The sequence below is a fragment of the Phyllostomus hastatus genome, unplaced genomic scaffold (assembly GCF_019186645.2).
Source record: "Phyllostomus hastatus isolate PE091 unplaced genomic scaffold, TTU_PhHast_1.1 phas_contig_86, whole genome shotgun sequence".
Classification (NCBI taxonomy): domain Eukaryota; kingdom Metazoa; phylum Chordata; class Mammalia; order Chiroptera; family Phyllostomidae; genus Phyllostomus; species Phyllostomus hastatus.
Genome location: NW_025333977.1, coordinates 30,334,421 through 30,347,564, shown reverse-complemented (window position 1 = coordinate 30,347,564; position 13,144 = coordinate 30,334,421). Strand labels below are relative to the sequence as shown.

General features: G+C 38.9%; 1 pseudogene; it reads left to right on the top strand.

Annotated features, from left to right (window-relative positions):
- The first annotated feature begins 5,959 nt into the window (after positions 1 to 5,959).
- On the top strand, positions 5,960 to 9,736 carry LOC123827316 (annotated as a pseudogene).
- Positions 9,737 to 13,144: the final 3,408 nt, after the last annotated feature.

Genomic DNA, 13,144 nt, shown 5'->3' with positions numbered 1-13,144 from the left:
TACCAATGAAATGAGTAAGTGTATCCTATAGTGTAGACATGAGATTTGGGTATTTTTGAGGACACACAAAAGAAAATATTCTGGGATTACTTTAAAAATATTATTATTCCTTTTATTAAAGTCACACATTCATAAACCCAGTTTTCCTTAAGCTTTTAAGTTTTACTTCAAATATTATTATTTCACTGATACATCTTTATCATTTTTTAAAGTATTTAATTAATGAAATTAAATTTCCATAAATTTTTATGATATACTTATAAATTTACTCTATGTTATATGTTGGATGAAGTTGGTATTTTAAATACTTTAAATTATGTAACAATCTTCCTGAATACTTAAATTAACTTTTATAAATCTATTATATTAAACTTTTAAATATGATGAATCTCAAGTTTTCTTAAACATCCCAATAATATGTATAATCTTAATAAAGTTATTTACTCCCAACTCAAAATTAAAATTTTAAATCATTTATTATATTTTAAATTAGAAAATAAGCTAATCTGCATACACTCAAGTGGTAAATAAACTTCTAATATTCTCAGTTAACTAAATATTATATGAAAGTAAACTATCAAATATTTACAATTGATCCAAGATTTATTTTAAAAAACTAAGGTTAAATTTATGCTAAACTAAAAATTGTCTCTATATTTGTAGAATTTAAATCTAAATCTTGGTTAAATTTAATTTTAGCCAAGTCAAAATCCATATTAAAAGATACTTTGACCCTACCATGCCACATGATGATATCATCCCAGATGAGTTTGGTATTTCTACCTAAACTTTTATATTGATCAGCAATTGGGGCTTGAAATTTTAAGTCAATGTCAATTTAAAATAATATACAGGGTCTGGCACAAATAATGCCCTTTTATTACATAAAAATCTTTTATTACAAAAGCATACGCATGCAGTTCTGTGACATAACAATATCACACCCAAGCACACCATACGACATTTTAGGTGAACTGTTCAAATTGCTGTCAATCTCGTGTGAGGCCCTCACGTACCCTACCAACCACACTCAAGAGTGTTACTTTTGCCAGACCCTGTATATGTGGTCGTATTATACATATTGTCTTGTAGACTTTTAACATTTTCAATTATAAACCACAGGAAATTTTAAAAATAATTCAGAGTCCAGCTTATTTTTCACCCAGCTCCCCCTAATGGTTACACTTTACTTAAACATAGTACAGTATCAAAAGCAGGAACTCAACATTTGTGCAATACTGCTAACTATATTCTGCCTTGTTCAAAATTCATAGGGTTTTACCTGCACACACACATATGTGCACATATGTGTGTGTGCACTTTTATACAGTTTGATTCCATGTATAGATTTGTGTAACCACCACCACAATCCATGTACAAAACTATTCCATTACAGGAAACCTCCCTATGGAAATCCTTTATAGTCTACTTTCATCACCACCCTCTTCGTCCCTATCTTTGGCAACTACTGATTTGTTCTCTATCTCTATAATTCTGCTCTTGTGAGCATTATAGTTGATTCTTGTTATTCATAGTAGTCACACTCCATAAAGTCACTGAAAACACTGAATTAGCCAATACAGAATCATTTCTCCTAGGGGAAATTCAGAGTTAAGTTCCTGTGAGCCTCTGGTAATATTTTCATCACCTAATCAATATACAGCTTTCCATAAATGCAATCATACAGTATGGAACAGTTTGAGGTGGAATTTTATCACTCAGCATAATGCCCTGGAAATTTACCCAAGTTACCATGTGCAATAAAATAGTTCTTTTTAAAACATTTTATTTAAAAATTATGTATAGATTTACAGAATGTTACAAAATAGTACATAGAGGTAGTATATACCATTCTTCCAGTTTTCCCCAATCTTAGATAACTATAGTATACTATTGAAACCAGTAAACTGATACTGGTATATCTTTAGACCTTAATCAGATTTCACCAGTTTTATACATACTCATTTTCATTTATGTGTTTGTATCTGTTTATAGTTCTAGGTAATTATAACACATGTAGATTCATGTGACTAATACCCCAATCAAGATTCCGAACTATTCCATCATGACAAAGATCCCTGTCGTTACCCATTTCCAGTCAGACCATCCTCCTTCCCTCTTTCACATTTCTAACTCCTCCTTCTCATTTCTAACTCCTGGCAACCATTAATCTATTCTCCATCTCTATAATTTTGTCATTTTATGAATGTATATGAATAGAATCAAGCATGAGTAACCTCTTGAGATTGGCTTTTATTATTCAGCATAGACCCTTGAGATCGAAATTGTTGCATATATCAACAGTTCACTCCTTTATATTGCTGAGTAATATTCCAGTATGAATGTAGCAAAACTTGTTTAATCATTCATTCATTGAAATACTCATTTTTCCCACTTTGTGACTATTACAAATAAACAATAATATGCAGGTTTTTGTATGGACCTAAGTTTTCATTTCTCTGGGATAAATGCTCAGAAATGTAATTGCTGGGCTGTATATTAAATGCATATTTAGTTTTTTTTTCTTTTTAAGAAACTGCCTAACTACTTTTCAAAATGACTGTACCATTTTATATTCTAGCCAGTACTGTTCAAGTGATTTAGTTTCTTTGTGTCCTCATCAGCATTTGGTATTATCAATTTTTATTTACCTATTCTGCTAGGTATGAAGTAACATCTCATTGTGGGTTCAACTTGCATTTACTTAATGGCTAATGATGTTGACCACTTTCTCATATTCTTATTATCTCCTCTTTAATGAAATGTTTCTTCATGTCTTTTGCCCATTTTCTAATTTGGTTTTTGGCTTTTTAAATTCTTTGTTTCTTGCTCAGTTTTGAGAATTCTTTATATGTTCTAGATTCAAGTCCTTTGTTAAATATGTGGTTTGCAAATACTCTTTCCCATCCTGTCAGCTGTATTTTCAATCCTTTTAATAGGTTTTTTCATAGAGCAAATTTTTTTAATTTTGTGAAGTTTAAACTATCAATTTTTATTTTGTGGATCATCCATACACTTGCCTTTATAAGAACTCTTGCTTTTTCCTACGTCCTAATGCTTTACTCCTGTTTTCTAGCTTTACATTTTACATTTAAACCTATAATTCATTATAGATTTATAAAGTATGTGGTTTATGCCAAGATTTATCTATTTTATTTTATCTTTTGCCTTATGGATGTTCAATTGCTCCAGCATCGTTGTTGAAAAGCCCATTCTTCCTCCATTGAATTGCTTTCACACTTTTGTCAAAAATCAGTTGGACATATTTGTGTGGGTCTATTTTTGGGTTCTCTATTCTTTCATACACTTTTGTTCAGTTAAAAATATATCATGACACTGTTTCCACAAACATTTTCAATATCATTTTACCTAATGCATGCCACTGATTAGACATATGAGTACAGTGATTTATTTAATCACTACCATTTCAGACATTTAAGTTATATTTAAATTTTAGCTAACATAAACCACCCTGCAGTGAACATCTTTGTAGCACAATCTTTGCTTGTATTTATGATAACTAGAAGTAAGCTGTCTCTTCAAAGGGTATACATACATAATTTTAGAAAATGAACTCCTTCAGACAATGGAACTCAAACTATTTTTAAGTGTTGGTTTAAAAACATATGTATGTGTATAAAATAAACTTAGGTGTAAAGGGAGAATAGGTGAATGGGGAAGAATTACCACAAAGCTATTCATCGCTACTCATGCAAGACACATTGTTTTTTCATGTCTGTTGAAAATCAATGAGTGACTCAGATTTCTCAGAATGATCTGCCACAGGGTGAAGGAGAACTTCTCCTGACTCCCCTTATGTGTCATCGTATAACTTCTTAAATGCCAGGTAATCCATAGAAAGAGCTGGATAAATGTGCCTGCGGAAGCCAAGTATGAAAGTAGATTAACTAGAATTAATTACCTGTGGTCAATATTTTTATTCAAAGAACATTTAACTAGCCTAGTACAGTGCACATACCCAATATTAATGCAAAATATCTCTGTAAGGCACAGAGATGGCAGGAAAGACAGGGAGAAAGGATAAATCTTGGCTTTGCACACATAGAAAAGCCTACTGAGAATGCAGTATCTGTGCGGGGCCTGAGGCTGGCTCAGACAGTTGGAATGCAGGAAATGGCATTACAAAGGGAAACAAAGGGATGGCCCAAGACTGAGCATATAGCTGGTCACTCTGTGAGTTTGCATGTGTTGGAAAAGATGGTTGGAAATAGTTTTGGAAAGGCCAGATCTAAGAGGAAACTGGAATCTCAAGTAGAGGCAGGTGGATTATATTCAAATGGGGAAGCTTTTCAAGTTTTGACACAGGAACTGGTGGTCCAAGGTGCCCTTTAGGAAGATAATACTGGCTATAGTATTCGAATAGCTTGGTGTGGAAGAAAGACCATGGGCAGCAAGTCAGCTGCAGAAGCTACTACCTAATAAGGCTAGGAAGAAGAAATTGAACTTTGAACTCTGTCAGAAGCAGTTGGGGTGGATTAAGGTTTGTGAATTTATACTCCTACATTCACTTCCAGATGGCCTCAAGGAAGTTTAGGGGTAAAATATTTGCCTGGAGGGAACAGAAGAGTGCATCATTGTTTGGATCACCTGTTTCAGTTCTACCGTGATTTGGAGGAGTGACAGAAAAGAGACACTGGAATCCATGATGGTTAAGAGCAAGGACTCTACAGTGTCAAAATGCCTCAGTTGTATTCCCATAACCTGAATTTACTAGCTGTATAACCCCTACTAAGTAACTTAACTTCTCTGCACCTCCATTTCCTCAGTTGTAAAATGGGATGATAACAGTGCCCATTTCATAGTACTGTTGTGAGAATTAAAGATATGAATACATGTCAAGTGCTTACAACAGAGCATGGCACATACTTACTGTTACTCTTTTTTGTTATTATCATTATTTGTGAACTGCTTCAAGAAAAAAGAAGTTTGCAGCTCATTTGCATGACAAGATCCTCCAGTCTTGGGTGGAAAAGGAAGAAATTAGAGGAGCAGAGGAAGAAGAAATATCTAACAACAATGCTTCTTCCATTCTAATATGTAAAAGCATCACCTGGGGATCAAGATAAAATGCAGACTGTGATATAGAAGGTCTGGGGTGGGGCACTTCTAAAGCTGATATGCAATGATCTGACAGCTCTTTCACTGCTTTACCTCTCCTTTTTACCCTCACGATCATCTTGAACTTGGGTGTTAGGGGTATTGTAGCTTTTATTGTCATAGCATTATTTTCAGGGAAACTTTCCTTCATACGATAACTATAAAATGACCCTACCATATATGTCAAGTGTTTTACATTCCTTATCCCAAATCTTCACAAAAAACTTAGTAAGATTAAGGTGCTATTAATCTCATTTTACTGATGAGGAAACAGAGAGAGGTTATGCAACATGCTCGAGGTCATATAGCTTACAAGTGGCAAAGCTAAGATTCAAACCCAGGATGTCTGATACCCAAACCAGGGATCTTCTCAGCCCATGTGGTATTTTCCAGAGGATCTGCCTTCCATAGAGACTCCAGAGGACAGACAAAGAAGCAGAAGTCAGAAAGGAAAGAAGGGGACAATCTGTGCCCTGCATCATGCTGTGAAGTCACCCGGATCTCCAAAGCATCTGTTTTATGGAGAACTCTTATAGGACATTATAAATCCTGAGTTCCCAGGATTCATATCTACCCCCCACCCCCACACAGAGAGCCTTATTTAGGCAGATCTTGGTTATTCTTAAAGAGGATCTATTTTGTTAAGGTATTCCCCAAGAGCTTTAACTCATTCATCAGGATATTTCATTAAAAAGTGAGGTAATTCTAAAACAGTGACTTCCTGTCAAGATAGAAGCATAGGCAGACATGGCTCACCTCTTCACACAACCACATCAAAATTACGACTAAAACATAGAACAACTATTACTCAGAACCATCAGAAATCAAGTTGAATAGAAGTATGAAAACTACAGAATTAAAGAAACCATATCCATTCAGATTGAAAGGAGGGGCACACACCAAGAATGGCCTGGTCCCACATGTCTGAGTGGTAGGTAAAAATTCAGAAGGGATATCTCGGGAGCAAGAAGTCCCAGCCCCACACCAGGCCCCCCAGCCCAGGATTCAAATGTCAGGAAGATAAGTCCCCACAACTTCTGGCTGCAAAAACCAGCAGGGATTGAGTTGGCAGAAGAAAATTCTAGAGCCCCAAGCAGTTCCCCTTAAAAAACTCACACATGGGCTCACCTACTTACTGACTTCCTCTGGGCTCTAGCGACAGGTTGGCTGCTTGAGGGGCATCAGTGGCATGCAGGGGGAGGCTGAAGTGTCTCACATCAAGGCAAGCAGAGGCCATTGTCCTTTTTCTGGGCCCTCTCCTCACAGAACTGGCACACTGGTGCTGTATTTAAGATTCCACCAACCTGGCTAACATTGTTTGACTCACCTTGTAGATCCCCAGAGGCTCCACTTCATCCAATTTACAGGCCCACCTAAACTGCTTTTCCATATGAATAGTCTTGGCTTAGGCTTCACAACTTCCTAAATCCTCACAAATAAGCAGTAGCTGGCCTCAGTGAGCCCCAGGCCCAGCACTAGTAGCCTAGATTCACAGCTTGGCTTCGCCTAGAAATCTCCAAGCCCAACCCAAGTAGCAGCCATCTCAGATTGCTTTATAGCTCAGTTAGGGTGGCCCCAGGCAAAACACAGGTTGGGGCTGAACTTGGCCTGCACCACCCAGGAAGCCCCAGGGGCCAGCACACTGAGTGGATAGCTACAGACCACATCAGAGCACCATCACCCTACCATTGCACAGCTGATTTTCCATACAGGGTGGAGGTTGGTGGTCAGTGGTCATAGCCAGTCCTTGCAGCTGACTGGCCTGGGCAAATCCCTCCCGTTGATCTGCCAACAGCAACCAAGTTTCAATTACAAGAGGAGGGTGTACTCAGCCCACATGAAGGGTATACCTTGAGTACCCAGCTTGGGTGATAGCAGAGACTGTGCCACTGCATCCAACAGCACACCTACTGCATTAGGCCACTACTGAGACATGAAGTCAAAGCAGCTCTACCTAATACATAGAAACAAACACAGGGGGGCTGCCAAAATTAGGAGACAATGAAACATGGCCCAAATGAAAGAACAGATCAAAACTCCAGAAAAATAACTAAATGAAATGGAGATAAGTAATTTATCAGACACAGAGTTTGAAGTAATAGTTTTAAGGATACTTAAGGAACTTAGTGAGGACCTTAACAACATAAAAAAGATCTACTCAGTATTGAAAGATACACTGATTGAAATAAAGAACAATTTACAGGGAAACAACAGTAAAGCAGATGAAGCCAAGAATCAAATCAATGATTTGGAACAGAAGAAAGAAAAAACCACCAAGCAGCAAAAACATAAAGAAAAGAGAACCCCCCAAAATGAGGATAGTGTAAGCAGCCTGTGGGACCACTTAAAGCAATCCAACATTCACTTCATAGGGGTACCAGAAGGAGAAAAGAAATAGCAAGAAATTGGAAATCTATGTGAAAAAAATAATAAAAACTTCCCTAATTTGGTGATGGAAACAGACATGCAAGTTGAGGAAGCACAGAGAGTTGCAAAGAAGATGGATACAAAGAGGCCCACTCCAAGACACATCATAATTAAAATGCTGAAGGATAAAGATAAAGAGATGGGAGGGTAGGTATGGGAGAATGGGTGAGAGGTGAGGGGATTATGGAGTACAAATAGGCAGTTACAGAATAGCCATGGGAATGTAAAATACAGTATAGGAAAGGGAGTAGCCAAAGAACTTACATGCATGAAAAAGTGTAGGGGGATTGCCTGAATGAGTGGGGGTTGCTGGGTGGAGGTAGGGAGAAAATCAGGACGAGTGTAATAGCATATCAGTAAAATATTTTAAAAAGTGAGAGAATTCTGATTACTCATTAAGAGATACTAAGATTATAAACCTGGGATGTGGTGAGATGAAAAGTTTAAAAGGCACATACATTTCTATTTTATCCACTAGATCCATGAAAAACAAAACCTTTTCCTTAGACATTTATTGGCTTTAGGAACAACAATTAGTTTACATGCATGTGCTACTGTATGGAGATGTGATGAAACAGAGACAACCCTTCTTTCTCAGGGCCACATGACGTAGCTTCTAAGGAGGCAAGACACACACTCAAGTAAGGGCAGATATGGGAGATCAAATGAGCAGTACACAAGACAATTCGGGTCTGATGCTCCATCTTCAGCATCTGGTAGGATCCTGAAGACATACCTTCATAACTCTATCCCAGCTCTTACCAAGTTGCATTACCATTTGTTTATTTCCAGTCTGTTTTTCCTAAAATAACTTTCTAAATTATGGTTTTTCACATATCCCTTAATGAATTTCCTCAGGTCTATAAAGGCTGAGTACCATTTTCATGTATTTTTGTTTTTCCTATATCTATGTATTTACTTGTTTTATAATTTAAACACACTTTTCATTAATTCTACTTGTTTCTTTTTTAGTTAAATACATTTATTTAAAAAAAACCTTTATATCACCCCCCTGATTGAGAAACCATAATCACTTAGATGGTCTACGAAGCAATCGGCACCAGAGATGGGGTACCTGGTGTGCAGCTGGTGTCTTTCAAGCATCCTTATGTTGCCAGCCCACAGCTTCAGTCGGCCTCTCCAGAACAGAGGTGTCAACATGTTTTGGAATCTACTTATGACGAAACGCTTGCAAGCTCATTTAAAGTGCACTTACACAGTGGGGAACCCATGACTTCATAGATGCATACAAATGCCAGATTGTCATTGCCCCGTCATTTCTACAGGCATTTGGGCATTGCAGGCTCTCAAAGAAGAAAACTGGGCTCTACCTGTCATGTGTGCTGTGGCAGTCGACCTTTGAGTGTTTGACAATAACGCAGATCAGCAGTTGGTAAAGAAAGAAAAAAGCAAGGTTGGGGACAGGTTGGAAAACCAGCTGAACTGTTGATGAGCTGTTTCTGTGTATGTGCCAGTGACACTTGTGAGGGTGTAGAGGATTCTAAGAAGTGGGGGATGCTGTTTCTGGTGCATCAGTTACTCAAGGTTTACTTTAAAATTGACAAACTCCATTTGTGTAAGCCCTTCATCAGAGCCATTGACAGCTCAAACCTGAAAAATGATTACAGTACAGCACAGAGGGAGACATGCAGGTAGTATGTTGGATGAAAGGCCATGTTTGACAGCGACTTTAAGTAAGCCAAGGAGGACCGGTCTTTTGCCTTTGAGCACTGTCACCATTTAAGTCAGAAGAACAATTGGATGATTCTGATACAGTTACTTCCAGTAAAAATGCTGTTGGGTCATAGGCCAACCACTGAGCTTTTGAAAAAGTATCATCTCATGCAGTTTGCTGAAATAACCAAGGCTGTAAAAGGAGGCATTCTCCTAGCAAATGTGACTCTGACAAAGCACAGGATCATTTTTATTTGCCGTGGTACCTTCCTCGCCCTTGAGAAGCTAAAGTGTTTTAAAGAAAGTGTACTTGTTACTCAAAACACACCAGTTATCTCTGGATGTTTTCCTAGTTGCCTTGAAATTCATGCAAGTAGATGTGGACATGGAGGACGTCCAGTACATTCTGGCCAACCTGATATACATGGGCCACATTAAAGCCTAGATATCACCTCAGCTTCAGAAGCTAGTCGTTAGCAAGCAAAACCCATTCCTTTTGCTGTCTACAGTGTGTTGAACTGTCCTGAGGTGTGTGTTCCTCTGATGAAATCAGTCCTTTGCTGTGATGTTACTCACTGCAGCCGAAATCTCTTTGGGGCTCTTTTCCCAGACTGAGTTTGCCAACATACATGAACACGTTGAAATCTCCTCATCACTCAGAACTAATGGTAACTTCACAGATAGCTGGAATTCCTTTTTCAGACTTTGCAGACTCCTCCTTTGGCTCTGGAGTGTTCATAAAACTTCTGTGAAGGAGGCTCTATCTCCAAGGCAGCTATAATTTACTTCTCATAATTGATATCCATAAACACATCATTGTAATTTTTATAAAACTCTTTCTATTAAAAAGGCATCCTGAATTCATACAAACGGCATGTCCTTTATTATATCCTCTGGGATACCAAAAACAAGAACAAAAAAAAAAACTTAAGAAATTGTCTTCGATTACATTTAACTGATTATTTGTCCTCATTTGGCCAAGCTGCTGCCTGGGCTATGATTCCCTAGTCACAGGGGTGACCATCCGTGACCCACAGGCCACATGTGGCCCAGGATGGCTATGAATGTGGCCCAACACAAAATCATAAATTTACTTAAAACCCTTTTTTGCCCATTAGTTTTCACTAGTGTTTATATATTTAATATGTGGCCCAAGACAAATCTTCCAATGTGGCCCAGAGACGCCAAAAGGTTGGACACCCCTGCTAGAAGGTTTATGATAGTGAACTGTGCCATAAATAGGTTTAATAAATGTTCTTTTGTCTTAGCTGTGGGCACATGTTCTTGTAAGGCATTCACATAAAAACAAAGCAGCAATCCTGACAGCCTTGCTTATCCCGTGAATGAAGCAACTTCCCACCCTACTGCAGGCTCACCACACAAGCTTGGGTTTTTCCATCCACAGCCCTTGAGACGAACAACTAGACAAGGCCCTGTGTGCCTTCAGCACAACGTGGAACTGTTTATAAAACCTGTTATTATAATGCCACATAATAATGGTGGGGTAAGGGTAGAGATTTGGTTTAGATAAGAATTTCTCAAAAAACTTCACAGAGTACAATTAAAAATAAAATATAAAAAAACGAAATGTAACTAGGAAAAAATTGAATCAGGGAAATGTATCTGATTAATACATAGGAGCTATTAACTGGAAAGAGTGCAAAGAAGCCTCTCCATGCTCCAAGGGGACTGAAGTATGTGACACAATGAGTCTGGGATGCCTCTCATTCCTCTAATTCAGTGGTAATGTCCCCTTCTGCACATGCAAGTGCAGAAGGAACTCAGGGACCCCACAAGTCAAGTGTTTGCAGATGCATCAGAATTAGCCACCATTTAAGAAACCCACCATCTTTCAGAATGAATTCCCCACATGTCACAATAAGTTCAATTGAAAAGAAAAGAAAGATATTTTTTGTTATTTCTTTGCTATACACATCCTCCCACCTGTATGTTGGATGTTTCAAACTACCAAGTGCTGAGGGAGTTTACCCAGGCATGTTATTAATGCCAGCCCACCACTGCACGAACACAAATAAGCAAGATTTGGAGCACTTCAAAACTGACTGCCTAATTTAAAATTGCTTGAGTGCAGTTAATCAATATTTATTTGATTTTTTCTAAGAGATGAAAAAAGTATATTATAGTGCTGATTTCATCATTTATATGTTAAGAAAGAGTACAAAAGCAGTATAATGGTTCCAACGATAGTCTTTGGAGGCAGAAATATCTGGATTATGAATACTTATGAACTGTAGCCTTGGACAAATTACCCAGCATCTCAGCCACCATTTCCTCTGCTATGAAATGGTGATAGAACTAGTTCCTTATACACAGAGTACTCAGTGAGGATATGCAAAATAGCACAGTCCATGCAGATAGCAGAAGCTCAATAAGTATTTTTATTATTATTACTTTTTAAAATTTCTCTTCTCTGACCTTTTTTCTCAGCTTTAGGGTAGATAGAAGATGTGCTACTGGCTGAAGCCAGACTTGTAAACTCTGAAGCCTCATGGGATCAAGCAGGTAATATAAGCAAGAAGTATGAGTCAAGACGTTTAAAAGTTTGAATGTGAGATTCCAGTAAAGATGGTTATGTAGGTACATGCAGTATTCTCATTCTCCTACAACCACATCAAAATTACAACTAAATTGCAAAACAACTGTCACACAGAACAGCCTGAAGTTTAGCTGAGTGGAAGTCCTACCACTAACAATTTAAAGAAGAAGCCGCATAGAGACTGGGATGTAGGGCAGAGATGAGAAAGGAGCTAAAACAAAACCTGTGTGTTATGGATAAAATTGGAAGAAAATTGCAGCTATGGAGGTCCCCCATGAGGAGCGAAGCTTTCCAGTCCCACACCAGGACCCCTAGCCCAGGGTTCCAGTGCCAGGAAAGAAGTCCCTGTAATTTCTGGCTGTAAAAACCAGCAGAGATTGAGGTTGAGTATGAAGGAGGGCTTCTGGAGTCACAGGAAGTTCCTCTTTAAGAGCCCACACACAGACTTACTCAGACTCACTTTCTCTGAGCTCCAGTGCTGGGACAGCAGCTTGAAAGGCACCAGGAACAGGGAGGAATTGAATTGTCTGACATCAGGGCAAGAGCTGGAGGGACAGCTTTCTCCAAGACAAAAGTGCTGGCATTGGCCACTGTTCCTTTTCTGAGCCCTCCTCTAAAAGAGCCTATAGGTAGGCACCATATCTGCATCCATCAACTTGGCTCATACTTTTCACCCCTCCCTGGTGATTCCTTTAGGCCCCACCCCACCCAATGTGCAGGCCAAACCAAGCTGTTTCCAGTGGCTTTTCCATACAAATGGCCTGTTCCAGCTCATGCTTCAGACTTTCCTAAAATCTCTCAGACAAGCAGCATCTGGCCTCAGCATGCCCCATACCTCTCACTAAGTGCCCTCAGGCCTGACATTAGGGTAGCTGGCTTTGGTTCCCAGTTTGGTCTCACCTGGGCACCTCTAAACCCAGCACAAGTAGCAGCCATCTGCAGATCACTTTGTAGCTCATGCCAGGTGGCTCCACGCAGAACACAGGCAATGACTCACCTTATCCTGTACCTCTCAGACCACATTGAAACATCACCACTTAACCACCTCCACAAGCAACACACTCAAGGGCCAAACTCAGAAGGCACAGAGCCCGCTGTGGGGATGGGCCCTGCATAGCCCATCCTCCACAGTAGTCACAGCCAGTCATTACAGCTGATAAGACTGGGGGTAATTCCCTCCATTGACATTCCAACAGCAATGAAGGGTCAACTACAACAGGAGGGTGTACACAGCCCACACAAGGTGTGCACCTTGAGTTCCCAACTTGGGTGATTGGGGAAGCTATGCCACTGGACCCTACAGAACACCTACTACATAGGGCTACTCTACAAAGTCTAGGAGATGTAGCAGCTCTACCTAATACATAG